Source organism: Lygodium microphyllum, chromosome 26 (assembly GCF_053477565.2).
Source record: "Lygodium microphyllum isolate KBCC chromosome 26, Lygodium_microphyllum_v1.1.10, whole genome shotgun sequence".
In the NCBI taxonomy this organism is placed as follows: domain Eukaryota; kingdom Viridiplantae; phylum Streptophyta; class Polypodiopsida; order Schizaeales; family Lygodiaceae; genus Lygodium; species Lygodium microphyllum.
Window position 1 is genome coordinate 21,551,413 of NC_141160.1, and position 15,073 is coordinate 21,566,485.

General features: G+C 45.4%; 1 protein-coding gene across 2 annotated transcripts in view; it reads left to right on the forward strand.

Annotated features, from left to right (window-relative positions):
* LOC148013042 (putative ABC transporter C family member 15) overlaps nucleotides 1-15,073 on the forward strand; it is a 39,156-nt gene that overhangs the window by 20,013 nt on the left and 4,070 nt on the right. The window lies entirely within an intron of this gene.

Here is a 15,073-nt window from a genome sequence, read left to right on the forward strand (position 1 = left end):
ATTCTTTTGTCTTCTGCTGCATTTACTCACACATATACACATTCATTGCATTTATTTGGAGTTAGATTTTCTTTTTGTTATATTTTGCTTTGGAGCATCTCACCACTAACCTTTGTGTTTGCAGATTCTCATCTCTTTTGCGGGGTTTTGTCTTTCAGTGTAGGGCTAACTTGCAGATTGCTTTGGTTCTACCTGGGCTAGAGAAGTGGGGATGCGCACCATTCCTTTCATGGTTTTATCATCCTAGGAGTGCTTGCTCTTCTTCTAGCATGGTGGTTTTCCCTCCCGAGGCAGATTGTGCAGTATCTCTCTCAATGCTAAGATAGCGGTGACTTCTACCTTGTTCTTCTAGTGCGGTGCTTCATCCACTTCATCTTCTTTCATTCCTTATGGTTCTCGGCACCATAAGAAGACCGACATCAGGCTCCTCTTCCTTCTTCGGCATCTACATTCAAGTTGAGAGGAGATTCCTACCCTTCTTGCTATTCTACAGACTTCCGTACCTTGTCTTCGACATCGGCTTCTACCTCCTGTTATACCTTACCTTTTGCATTGCATGATTTCATCATCCTTGTATTAGGGCGCTTGAGCAAGTGAACAGTTTTCCCATAAGCAACATTGTCTAAGTGGCACTTGAGCATTCTTCAACATGTAGCATACTTTGCATCTCATTGTGCAAAGCACCACTTGAGCCTAAGTTGTTTCCACTAGCGGCTGTTGTTACCACACCACCATCCTCCATCACATGGATACCTCATCACCTATTCTTCCTTATCATCGACACCCTGAGTGGATGGGTTAGCTTGTACTGTTTTGTGATGTGTTGGGTGTATCCTCCCTACTCCCGTCTTCTAGGTTACTATTACTCAATCGGCCGCCTCCCATAAAATTTTCCTCACTTATTAAAGAGAAAAAAGAAAAAGTTCCATGTAGTTCCATTTGCCTTTGTAGGGCTTGGTAGGCCACTGGGTAGCCAATGTGCACCCTTTGTCCGATACCCTGTCATCTCTAGGGTGACTACTTGGATTCCCTTAGTAAGATAACCATCGCCTCTGTAGTCTTGGTAGGCCACTGGGCAGTCGATGTGCATCCTTTATTCAATGCCCTGGCGGCTTTGGGGTGGAATGCCTTGAGGTTACTAAATATCACAATGGTTGGCCTAACCTTTCAGCTCAGTTTTGGGCTTGAGAGAGGGTGTTGAGCTAAAATATGCATTACTTACTGATTAGCCTCTTAAATAACCCCAAGACACACTAAAAAATACTATTTTAGAGTAAAACCCTAAAGCGGGGAGCGGTTCAAGAGAGTTCAATGGAAACCCTAATTTTTGGGGCACCCTTCCACATCTATAAATAGACAGGTTGCCCCCATTCAACCTCATCCCTCCCGTGTAGGTTTCTCACCCTTGTGTGCAAATCTTAGCCCCATCAGTCTCCCACCACGTGGCGGTCCAGCCTTCGCAACTGTTGCCATCACCTCGTTTTACTGTTGCGTTTTACTGCGGCGTTCTACTGTTGCATTCTACTGCAGCATTCTGTTGCTGCGTTTTATTGCGACATTTTACCGCAGCATTCTACTGCTATGTTTTGTTGCTTCGCCCACATCATCAGGCATCATCCTCTGCAATCGTCTCAATTTTCTCACACTCTGGTGATCAGCGTTTGGTGTTTCTCTCACTTCGTTACTCTGACTGGTGGTCACAGCACTTGGGATCTGCCTCTGGTGGACGTTACACTCCGACATTGCTCTGCCCTTGAGCACACTGTACACTCTTATATTCATTTACAACATTCATTCACTTCAGAGTTGTATTCTCTTTCTCCCTTCTTCTGTTTGTGTTTGAGTTTTGAGTTTTGTGTTTAGGGTTTGAGTTTTGCTCTCTGTGTCTACGTTTGTCTCTTTGTGTTTCTAACGTGGTTGTACACTCTATGTGTCCTTAGTGCAAACCCTAGCAATTTTCTTCACAGTGACACGACATTATCTTGTTATCTATAATAGGATGAACAAGTGGCCCAGTTTTGGAACCCTCACTTGCTTCCATCCCACCCAGTCTAGCAACATAGTGGACTATGAACATAGTGGACTATGTTCTCGGCTCTACTGAGACAACGTAGTTATAGTCAAATCATTCACCATCCTCCCTTGTCCGATTGGAGCAAAGCACATCTACATGTCTCTCACACTATCCTCCTGCCCACTTACATTCGCTCTAGCCACTACTTCTATTCATCCTACTACTTTCTACCTCACACATGAGCAATTGGACATCTACAACCACCATGGGCTTTCATAGCTTGAGCATAACACCCCTTTAGGAATACTCACCTTTGAGCTCACCTCCATTTTACATTCAATTTTCCTTTAGAGCTTCCTACACTCCACATGCACCAATGGCCCTGCATGACATGGGACTATGCCCCAAAACTGATGGTATGGTCATCAATGTAGGGAGTTGTACAGACATCTCTGGACTTAGAGAGGATTAGGACTGATTACCGAGTGGGAGGCTTGCAAGAAAATGAGGAGTTTGACTCACTATTATAGAGGGGCCTATGAGGAGATATAGTATTGGGACCTATACAACTTATTTATGAGAATATTAAGTGAAGACACATATATGCAAGATCATGCCTAGTATGAATCAACCTAAGAAGTTCTCCTACAATAGATCTATAGGTGTGCTCATTGAAGGGTTGACCTAGGGAATCCTTAGATAAGTGGGCAGTGGGATTAAGTGGCATGGCCACAAGATGTGTTTGATTAGTACAATATTGTTCCAATATAACTGAAGGGCATTCTTTTGCTATGACACAACAATACTATCCCCAGATTGAACTACCTCCATCCCATGAAATAAGATAACTAACCGAGTTTAGTCATCCCGAATATGGAGCAAAGTTGGGCCTGAATATCTGCGATGGTAGTCGAATATGAGCTTATAATAAGTAAATTATCCATATACAAAAGAATGTAGCTGATTCCCTTTGAAGTGGTTTTTGAATATAAGTTTAGGTTGTAAGGGGTAGAATGAAATCCATGAGTCCAAAGGAACTTGTGCATCCTATGAAACCAAGAATGCGGTGCTTACTTCAGCCCATAAAGAGCTTTCCGCAAATGAAAGACCTAGTGTTGTGCTAAGAAATGCACTTAGCCACTTAAACAGTCCCAAAACATGCTTATTTTAGGCTTATTTTAGCCAAAACCCTAAAACGAGGAGCAGATCGAGAAAGTTAAGTGGGAGAGAATCTAAAACCCTAATTTTCTATAAATTGGCAGCCAGCCCTCAACTCTTTTACAATCTCGTTTTTGCAGGTTTCCATGTGTTACCAGCTTGCTGCCCACACCGTGGTCACAGAGGACATCTTAGCCCTTGCTGTCCATCACTGTTCCCTACAGTCTGGCGCTTGTTTCTAGCCCTCCACACGCTGATTGCTATTGTTTCTATCTGGTGGCTGATTGTTATTCATCTACACTGCTGTCGTACAGTCTACCACGCTAGCAAACTGCTTCGTTTGCAGGCTCTAGCTGCCGCCCTAACAGTTTTCTCTCTCCTGCTGTAGTTGCTGCAGTCTTTCTCTCACCTGTCTGCAGTCGTTTTTAGTCTTTCTCTCTCCTGCAGGCTGTCGTGCATGCGTTTTCAGTCTCTCTCTCCTGAAGGCTCCGTTTTTAGTCTTTCTCCTGCAGGGTGTCCTGCCTGCGTTTTCAGTATTTCTCTTTGTTGCAAGCTCCATTTTTAGTCTTTCTCTCTCCTGTAGGTTGTCCTGTCTACGTTTTTAGTCTTTCTCTCTCTTGCAGACTCCGTTTTTAGTCTTTCTCTCTCGTCACTGCTGTCTGCATTAAATCCAGCTTCTCATTGTTGCGTTTATTGGTGTTCGACATCCGGAGGCAGCCTTGCTGTGATTCGGATTCGTTCGGAGTACGACACACTCTCCAACTCATTACCCTTGTCCTGATTCTAGAGATACAGGAGTTTGAGGTTCAGTATTCATTCACTGCATAGTGTGTTTGCTGCATGAGCATCGTATTATTAGTAGTCATATCATTTCATTTATTCACTATGCTCATTGTCTCTGAGTTACTCTAACCCTAACCCTAACTGTGTTCTTTTTATCAGTCTGTGCTTGTCGTACAGTTTCTGTTTATGTTTCTTTGTTAGGGTATTTTTCTTTACAAGGTATCAGAGCTTGGTACTCTCTGAGAAACCTAGGCCTTTGATCTGAAAGCTCTTTGCAAGAAGCAAGAACAACAGTAGGTTCAAATGACTTCGAACACATCAACACCAATTTAGTCTCCAAATCAGCCTATGCCGAGAACTGAGCGAGAGTGGGCCGATCAGCTTGCTCCACAAAGTTCTGATATGGTGGGAGAAACATCTGAGTACATGGAAGAAAAGATAGGCAAGCTGACCTCTGAGGAATATAAATTGATCATAGCCTATTGATAAAAGAAGATTAAGAAGCTCGACCGAAGGATTGCCATTCAAGAAAAGCTTCTAAATGAAGGTATGCATGGATTTCACTCTTCAGATGTTGCGCGTAAGTCTAATGATGTTGCAGGACCGTCGAGATCTCCATCAGGGATGGGCCCTCTCTTGGAGAGCAAGATCTGGAGTATGTTCTATTTTTTTAGACTCTTCCGTCCTCTCCGGTACAAGGTACTTTTGATTCGTCCTTTGTGCCTTCTACTTTTACCTCTTCTGTTTTGCAATATACTAGTAGAGATCATGTGGAAGAAAGAGTTCAGTTTGTTCACTACAGAAAAGGTCCTCTAGAGGACCAATTCTTGTATGTTAACACACGTCGCGGGGATTATAAGAAAAAGCCAGGTAACTCTTTTTCTGTCCTTCCTTCTTTTCCGTCTACTTCACATAATCAGAATGAATTTGGTGTTCCTTTCACGCCATTACATGGTGTATCATCATCTTCACAGTTTTATTTTCAGTGTTTAAATGATAAAAATGAACAAAAAGAATCTGCACCTCATACACCTCACTTTCAAAACCCACCCATCCCACCATATTCTTCCGCTGCTTCACCACTTCTATTTATACCATTTACATTTTCATTTCAGACACCTCATGTCGCACCGCATATCACACTAGGAGGTTATGGAAACATAGGCGCATCCTTTAGGACCTTATCCTTCCCTTAGCCGGGTGGTGTTCCACCTATCTTATACACAATTTCGGGATCATTGCAGCTTGGGTATCCCACTTAGTCTCTCTCGAGTGTGGATCAGTTGCCTCCACAGTTTGCCTCCATGGCATTGCCTAGTGGACCTTGTTGAGAAACCCTTCACCCTTCTCTCGCAGTTTGCGTTTTTGCTTTTCTGCGTTTTGCGTTTGGGGTTTACGTTTAGGGTTTGCAACCACAAAAAGAGGCGCTATCCTAGACTGACTATGCCTATTTAAAGGCCACTCTCTCATTCATTCCTTACGGCTGATTCATTCAGTCCGTCACCTCATCTCTCCAGCCTCATTCATTCCTCACGGTTGATTCATTCAGTCCATCACCTCTTCTCTCTAGCCTCTCCACTAGCCTCACCCCTTCAAGAGGACATTGCGGTTCATGGTTCGTGGCTGTCTTCATCATCTTTCTTGTGCTACGGCACCCTTGGTCCCTTGTATCACATTCATTCCATGATTCAGGTCTTCATCATTCCATTCATCAGAGTTTTTTCTCTCTTTTCTCCATGTTTGCCGAGTTCACTCCATGTTCCTTCCCACCAACCCTACTGTCTCGCTAGTACATCATCTTTTGACATGGTATCAGAGCTGGATCCGCTTACCTAGAAGCGAATATCCTCCACTCCAGTGAAGGCAAAGATTGGTGGCAGGTTTGGCATCCACTTCTCTTCTTTTCCCACTGCATCAAATTCTCGTTTTTTGCAGATTTCAGGTATTTGAGCTTGCTGGCCACACCCCGCACGTAGAGAACATCGCGGTCCAAGCTGGCCATTGCTATCTAGAACAGTCTGGCGCCTGTTTCCAGCCTATCGCACACTGTCTGAAGCTGATTTCAGTTTATTGACTATTGCTGCTGTTTTTTCATGCGTTTTTAGTCTTTCTCTTTCCTGCGGGCTGTCCTACTTGCGTTTTTAGTCTTTATCTCTCCTGTTGCCTGCGTTTTTAGTATTTCTCTCTCCTGTAGGCTGCCCTGCCTGCGTTTTTAGTCTTTCTCTCTCCTGCAGGCTGTTCTACCTGCGTTTTCAGTCTTTCTCTCTCCTACAGGCTCCGTTTTTAGTCTTTCTCTCTTCCCACTTGCGTTTTTCTACTGGTTGCAACCTCTTACCATTGGTCACATCCTCCTCCCACTGGCAGCTCACTTCCAGCCCTTCCACTACCCTCCCACCCCTTGAGGCGGACATTGCGGTTCATGCTTCACACTGCCCTCACACCCCTTGAGGCGGACATTGTGGTTCGTGGTTCATGGTGGGCTGACCTCTTCCTTCTTCAGCAAGGCACACTAGTATCCATGGCTTTTTTACCAACAGATGACCAGACTATTGGGTGCTCCTACTGTGGCATCACTAGACATGCCACCAATGCTTGCCGACTTCAACCTTTGCTCCCCACCCCCCGGAGTATATGTGTCTTCCACCAGGCACTCCTTGTGCCACCTCTCCTTTCTGGGCCACAAAGATCGTTGTGCATCGGCTATCAAAGTACTATGCTCAAGGCCATAAGACGCATCTGATGCGCACTACATCCTTTCGAGCACATGGAGGATCAATTGGCGCTACAACCTCCTGGAGATTGTTGCAATGCCAACGACAGTCTTCTCCTACCTATTTTCGGGTACTGTGGCTTCCACAACCTACGGATTTGCAGTCCGCTCCATCGAGAGAGAGTGATTGTTTTATACTGTCTCCTCGTCAGTCCACTCCTTCGAGAGACAGTGGCTACTTGACTCCTTCCTCTTCTTCGGCTACCTTGTCCGCTCCACTGAGAGACAACGACTATTGCCCACCTCTTGCTCATTCTAAGCCCCACCCTTCTCCGCCCTTGACTACTCAGGTTCCAGAGGCTACCTCTGGGAGCTCTTCGACACCCTAGATACCTTCTTCGGCACAACCGGCGGTACTTCCTTCGTCATCAAACATTTTGGAGTCTGTGATCCATGAGTTTTTGGATTCCCTATTTACTTCAAAGGGGGATTATGAGGGGGATGTTATTTCTTTGCCCTCAGAGGGGGCATCTACTTCTTCTTCGACTTCAGCGGGGGCCCCTCCATCTCCCACCTCAAAGGGGAAACCTACTCCACATGAAGTTCTTCACCCATTCTCTACTTTCTTGGGGCGGTTGTCTTCAACCAGTCATCTCTTCTACTGACACCCAAGATTTTCAGGTACCACCTAGATTGAGACCTCAGAGGTCCAGCCGTGACTTGGTGACGAGGCCTTCGTATTCCTTCTAGCATGGATGCACGGAGCCAGTGGCTTCTCTCCCGAGGTTGAGTTTCGGGTTCTCTAGTTCACTCTGTCTACTGTTTTTTACTGCAGGTTCCCTTTCCTGTGGAAATCTTGGATTGTAGGGATCCTCTACATCTTCTTCCTCCTCTTCTCTTCTTGTCTTTCTCACTTGGTCATCATGGAGCCAACTCCCACAATCGAGTACGGACATATCCTTATGGTTCTCGACACCACACAAAGTCCTACATTTCTGCATTGCATGATTTCATAATCTTTGTACTAGGGTGCTTGTGCAAGTGAACAATTTTCCCACAAGGAACACTGTCCAAGTGGCACCTGCTGCATGAGCATTCTTCAATATGTAGCATTGCATCTCCACCTCACTCTTCTCTTGTTCCCTTTTTTGGGCCTGAGAGGGGGTGTTGAGAAACCCTTTACCCTTCACCCGCAGTTTGTGTTTTTGCGTTTCTGCGTTTTGTGTTTAGGGTTTGCAACCCAAAAAAGGGATGCCATCCTAGACTGACTATACCTATTTATAGGCCACTCTCTCATTCATTCCTCACGGCTGATTCATTCAGTCTGTCACCTCTTCTCTCTAGCCTCTCCACTACCCTCACACCCCTTCAAGAGAACATTGCAGTTCATGGTTCATGGCTGTCTTCATCATCTTCCTTGTGCTATGGCACCCTTGGTCCCTTGTATCACATTCACTCCATGATTTAGGTCTTCATCATTCCATTCATCAGAGTTTCTTCTCTCTTCTCTTCTCTTCTCCGCGTTTGCCGAGTTCACTCCGTGTTCCTCTCCGCCAACCCTACTGTCTCATTGGTACGTCATCTTTTGACAGACCTTCTGGTCATAATGTTGTGTCCCAACCTCACTTTGGACAAGGCTATTGTGTCTGAGTGCCTCCACCTACACCGGCACCTTATGGAAACATTCATGTTCGCATCAATCGGCACTCATTGGACACTCATAGCCTACTTCTGCCTACCCACCTCTTCCCCCTTCTTCTTACTCTTATCAAACACTCTCACCTCCACCATCTTTCCTACCTTCATCTTATTCCACCCACGCGACACCTCATGGTTCTAGCTCATCTTCTGCTAAGAATGCATTTAATGACAAGACTTGTTTTAACGGGTCAAACTTTACTACTTGGTCGAATTTGATGAGACATGTCCTTGATTCACAGAACCTATGGGATCTACTGCAGGGGTTGGAACCCCAACCCGATCCCGCATTTGTTCAATATGAGATCGTCCACTCATGGAAGGCTAGGAATGCATCCGCTATTGTCGAGCTGATGTAGGGCTTATGGCCTAAGTTTCATTCTCAGCTTCAGCATTTTGACTTAGCGTCAGAGCGATGGGCACACTTGAATGACCGCTATGTAGCTCGAGATAGGATCCGTCGTATTAATCTTGACCATGAGCTTTAACTTTTCAAAATCACTGACCGAGATGACTTGAAAGTCAAGTTAGCTGAGTATCGGCGTCTCCTCGCTGAATTCTCCACTACGGGGACTCCCAAGTCCTTTGACAATCAGGGCACATTGTTCCTAAATAAACTCCCCAAGAAATACTTTAATTTTGTGGAAGGAATAGTTTCAAAGCCTACCATGTCTACATTCTATGAATTTGAGTGTCAGGTGTTGCGTTACGCATGGTTGTTCGATCAGTTTCATATGAATTCCTCTTCAGAGGGGGCTCTTCTTGCTCATTCTCAGAAAGGGTAACAATGGAAGGGCAAACCAAACCAAACCTCCACTCAAAATCAAAATCAAACTCAAAAGCTAAATCAATCTGGGGATTCTCAAGGAAACTCCTAGTCACAACTCAAACCTGGGTGATAGAATGTACCTAAAAAGAATAGGTATTGTCAACATTGTCAAAAGACTGGCCATTTTGACGACGAGTGTCGATCAAAGGCACGAGGCACAGTACCAAAACCTAAGTCTCAGACCCCCGCCCCTCAGTCGGCGGGCAATCCCCAGCAAGGGAGACAAGATGATGGCAAGGGGTAGTTTAAAGGTCAAACTCAGTCATCTTAGTCGACAACGTTCTTAACTCCAGAGGGCTTGTCTGACTGGTCTGCAGAGGCCCATATCGTCTCCATAGAGACATCAGATGCGAGTCTCGTCCACATCTGTGAGTTGCTTCCCGACGAGGTTACTGTAGAGGGCCACTCGTCATAGCCAAGCAATTCAGCTCCAGTTTGGATTGTGGACAGTAGAGCTACACATCACATGACTTCTATAGAGGATATTTTCTGTACCCGAGCCCCTGCAGTCGGGCGGGTCCGTGTAGGAAACAACTCCTCGGTTAAGATTCAGGCTCAAGGTTGCGTCAGTTTTGCCACTGACAAGGGTCCGGATCTGGCTTCGCTGGACAATGCATATCATGTCCCTCAGCTTGGGGTGAACTTGTTATCTGTTCAGTAGCTTTGCCGGTTGGGACGAGTAGTTTTCTTTACAACGACCACAGTCGAGGTCCTTGACTCTCTGACTAGTTTAGTAATTGATCATGGTGAGGCACAGCGTAATGGCCTATACCACATGACACACTTTCTGACCGAGCCGACAGCCGAAGGCTCCGTGTTTCATAGCTTTCAGGCCTTAGCCACATCTTGGGAGCCTACGCACAATGAGCGTCTTTGGCATTTTCGCTTAGGGCATCTTGGTTATAACTCACTTTATGAGTTGTCACACCGTGAGCTGGTTGAGGGCCTTCCACGCCTGAAGCTAGCTCGAGATGTCTGTAAAGCCTGTCCGCTCAGGAAGCAGCATCGTACCCCATTTTCTCAGCAGTCTACACATAGGGCTGAGGATCCTCTTAGATTGATTCACGTTGATCTTTGTGGGCCGACATCCACTGCTGCTTTGAACGGTGCACTGTACTTCTTTTTGATAGCGGATGATCATTCTTGATACATGTGGATACAATTTCTTAAGCATAAGTCTGATGCTTTCACATATTTTTCTGCTTAGGTGGTGCTGGTTCATAACTAGACTGGTCATGTTGGATGCATGAGGAGTGATAGCAGTGGTGAGTTTATCTCCCACGAGTTTTTCGAGTTTCTACAGAAGAATGGCATTTCTCGCCAGCTCACCTCTACCAACTCCCCCTCTCAGAATGGAGTCGTAGAGCGTAGGAACCACACAGTCATGGAAATGACATGGTCTATGCTGTTCGCAGTAAAACTTCCTGAGCGCCTTTGGGTCGAGACTGTTAACACTTTGATGTACATCCTCAACCGATGCTCGACTGTGGCTCTTTCTTAGAAGACCCCGTATGAGGCATTTTTTGGCTCTCAGCCTGTTATTTCCCATTTCAGAGTCTTCGGGTGTCATGCGTACACACACACGCCTGATGACAAGATAGGAAAGCTTACTCCCCGAGCTGATCTCCTTATTTTTGTGGGATATTCCTTTGAAGCGAAAACCTATCGTTTGTTCGATCCTCGGACAAACAAGGGAATCGTTAGGCGGGATGTCGCCTTTGACAAGAGGGATATTGTGCAGTCTTTTGCACCAGATTCCGATCCGCTTTCTTCTTCCACATCATCAGAGATCGTGCCTACTGAGCCTAGTCTACTTTCCGCTCTTGACATTCTCGCAGTTTCTTCACCTCCTAGGCCCCCTTCGCGAGACCCGTTACCTCGCTGGTACCAGCAGACCATGCCGGATTCAGGGATCCTACCACCGGATTCCACTCCGGAGGGACTTAGAAGATCTCCCGGCTTGCTTCTCAGGCATCATTTGCATCGCTGTTTACAGCTGATTACATAGCGCATTCTGAGCCGAATACCTGGTAGGAGGTTCTTCAGCACCCTCAATGGCGAGAGGCCATGGAAAGGGAGCTAGAGAGTATTGACCGAAATGAGACTTGGACATCAGTGGATCATCCAAGCCACAAGAAAGTCATTGGGACAAAGTGGATTTTTAGGACAAAGCTAAAAGCTGATGGGACTTTAGACAAGTACAAGGCTCGCCTTGTAGTACAAGGGTTTCGACAGAAGCACGACATTGATTATGAAGAGACCTTTGCCCCTACTACACAGTTGAATTCCTTTCGGTTGCTACTCGCGCTCACCCCTCACCACGGCTGGCCGATACATCAGATGGATGTCAAAAGTGCCTTCCTAACGGATACTTGGAGGAGAAAGTCTATGTGGAGCAGCCACCGGATTTTCCCTCAGGGAACCCTAGGGATATGGTATTCCGCTTGCAGAAAGCTCTTTATGAGCTGAAGCAAGCGCCGCGGTCTTGGTTCCATAGAATGGATGAGTTCTTACAGACTCATGGATATCATTCTACCCCTTATGACCTGAACTTATATGTTCTATTCACTCCAGAGGGGGTTAGCTATATCCTGCTATATGTTGATGACTTACTCATCACAGGTTCAGATTTTGCTGCCATAGCGAAAATTAAGGCTAAGCTTAAAGCTACATTTGAAATGACAGACCTTGGTTTGTTGTCTTATTTTTTGGGGATGGAGGTAGTTCGTTTTGGAGGATGTATTTTTTGTGTCATAGCAGAAGTACGCACTTCAGCTTGTGGAACAATACACTTCGGATCAGACACGGCCAGTGGCCACGCCTATTGATCCTATTGTCCACTTGTCGAAGGATACCCTAGGACAGCCCTTCGATGCACACACCTATCGTTTTGTTGTAGGAAAACTTCTTTGGTTAATTGACACTAGGCTAGATTTAGCTTACTCAGTTAGCATACTCAGTCAGTATTTCACAGCACCTAGAATGTCACATTGGATTGCATATCTTCGTGTGTTGCGTTATTTGCGGTGTACTTTTTCTTATGGCTTGACATATGGTTCTGGTTTATGTTTGCAGGGGTACACTGATTCTGATTTAGGAGGAGATCCTGATACCCGACGTTCCCATGGCGGCTACCTCTTTACCTTGGGCATGGCTCCCATTTCTTGGTCCAGTCGTAAGCAAGAGACAGTGGCGGCTTCCACGGCTGAGGCTGAGTACCGGGCTCTCTTTGATAGCACCACCGAGGCCATCTATCTAAGGAGTTTACTAGCGGTGCTTCATTTTCCATGTGACTCTCCCACAGTTGTTTACTACAACAACCAAAGTGCCATTGCCCTTGCGGGCAATCCGATCATCACACCATAGACACGGCATGTGGGAGTCCACTTTCACTTTTTCAGAGAGCAGGTTAAGCTAGACACTATTCGCCTAGAGTTTGTGCCTTTATCAAATAATTTTGCAGATATCTTGACCAAAGCGGTCAACCGGCCGGTTCTTCAGTACATGCTACCCAGGATCGGCTTGGGTACACCCTCCCCTATTTCTTCAGCTTGACGGGAAGAGGGTGCTTCCCTCTTGCTTTCCCTTCTAGTTTGAGAGGGGGCGGCTCCTACTCTTGATCGTGAACGTGATGATGCTTACAGTTTTTTCGACATTACATTCACTTATTCTTTTGTATTGTATTATGGGTATTTGTAACTTCATCTGGATTTTGCACTATTAGGATGACCTGATTGTAAAAGGACACTTGGACAAGTGAACACTTTTCCTGTGAGGGCACTATCCTAGTGGCACCGTTGCATAGCATATTGCATGAGCATGATATCTTGCATCTCCCTTTGCATTACCCTATGCATTGGCATTCTGTTCATGTCAATATGCATCTGTGTGTATTCATCCCTTTTCGGTCTTTTGGAGTGGTCGACTCTAGGATCCACCATATTCGTAGCATAACACATGGCAGTTCTCCTAAAGACAGTTTTCCTACCCTTGCTTGCTTTGCTTGTCTTGCTAAGCCCACCGTTTTTTTTACCTCTCATATATTCAACACATGATTGGCACATACACTCACATTTATCATCCTTAGGCACTTATCATCGTCAATGCGAGGGATTGGATTGCTAGTTTTGTGAATAACTTGGGTTTAAAACTCTCTTTATATTTTCCTATCTGTCACTTAATCGGCCGTTGCCCCTATATTACTTATGTATTTTCAAAATACTTTTTAAAAAAAAGTCAATTGTTGATTCTATTCGTCTTTGTAGGCCTTGATAGGTCCTTGGGCAGCCAACAAACACCCTTGGTCCGATGCCTTGACCTCTCTGGGGTGATCACTTGGGCTCCCTTGGTAAGATATCCATTGCCTCTGTAGTCTTGGTAGGCCACTGGCCAACCAATGTGCACCTTTTGTCTGATGCCCTAGCTGCTTTGGGGTGGGATGCCTTGGGGTAAATCAAAATTTAGACTGGCCTACTTTTCTCGCCCTATTTTGGGCCTGAGAGGGGGTGTTGTGCTAAGAAATGCACTTAGCTACTTAAATAGCCCCAAAACATGCTTATTTTAGTCTTATTTTAGCCAAAACCCTAAAACGGGAAGCGGATCGAGAAAGTTAAGTGGGAGAGAATTTAGAACCTTGATTTTCTATAAATTGGCAGCTAGCCCCCCACTCTTTTACAATCTCGTTTTTGCAGGTTTTAGGTGTTATCAGTTGGCTGCCCACACCCCGGTCACAGAGGACATCTCAGCCCTTGCTGTCCATCACTATTCCCTACAGTCTGGCGCCTGTTTCCAACCCTCCACACGCTGATGGCTGTTGTTTTTGCGTCGCGACTAACTGCTATTCATCTGCATTGCTGTCGTACAGCCTGCCACGCCAGCAAACTGTTGTGTTTGCAGGCTCTAGCTGCCGCCCTGACAGTTTTCTCTCTCTCATGTTGCAATCGCTGCAGTCTTTCTCTCACCTGCATGCAGTCTCTTTTAGTCTTTCTCTTGTAGGCTGTCCTGCCTGCGTTTTCAGTCTTTCTCTCTCCTGCAAGCTCCGTTTTTAGTCTTTCTCTCTTCTGCAGGCTGTCCTGCCTACGTTTTCAGTCTCTCTCTCTCTTGCAGGCTCAGTTTTTAGGCATTCTCTCTCCTGTAAGCTATCCTGCCTGCGTTTTTAGTCTTTCTCTCTCCTGCAGGCTCCGTTTTTAGTCTCTCTCTCTCCTCACTGCTGTTTACATCAGATCCAGCTTCTCATTGCTGCGTTTGTTGGTGTTCGACATCCGGAGGTTGCCTTGCTGCGATTCGGGATCCGTTTGAAGTACGACACTCTCCAGCTCATTACCCCTGCCCTGATCCTAGAGATACAGGAGTTCGAGGTTCAGTATTCATTCATTGCATAGAGTGTTTGTTGCATGAGCATCATATTATTAGTAGTCATATCATTTCATTTATTCACTGTGTTCATTGTCTCTAAGTTACTCTAACCTTAACCCTAACTGTGTTCTTTTTATCAGTCTGTGCTTGTTGTATGGTTTCTATTTACGTTTCTATGTTAGGGTATTTTTCTTTACAGTGTTTAGTGTTGGAAGAAGAAAATTTGAGCACATTGAGGTGCGCTATTATTATGTCGAAGAGAGGCTCCATGCAAGGGATATCGATTCAGTTTCTGTCCCTATATACGACAATTTGGCAGATGTATTTACTAAGGCTCTTTCAAGAGATTCCTTGCATATGTTCACATCATTCACTTCCAAGGGGTTTGTTACACTCATTGTGTTCCTATGTGTGTTTTGGTGTGAATGCTTCCTTATTCACACACGCTTCTTACCTTCTAGTTGGAGTAGGATTTTTTCCTTCTGTAAACATCCACTTTGGATGTGATACTATAGTACCTTAGATA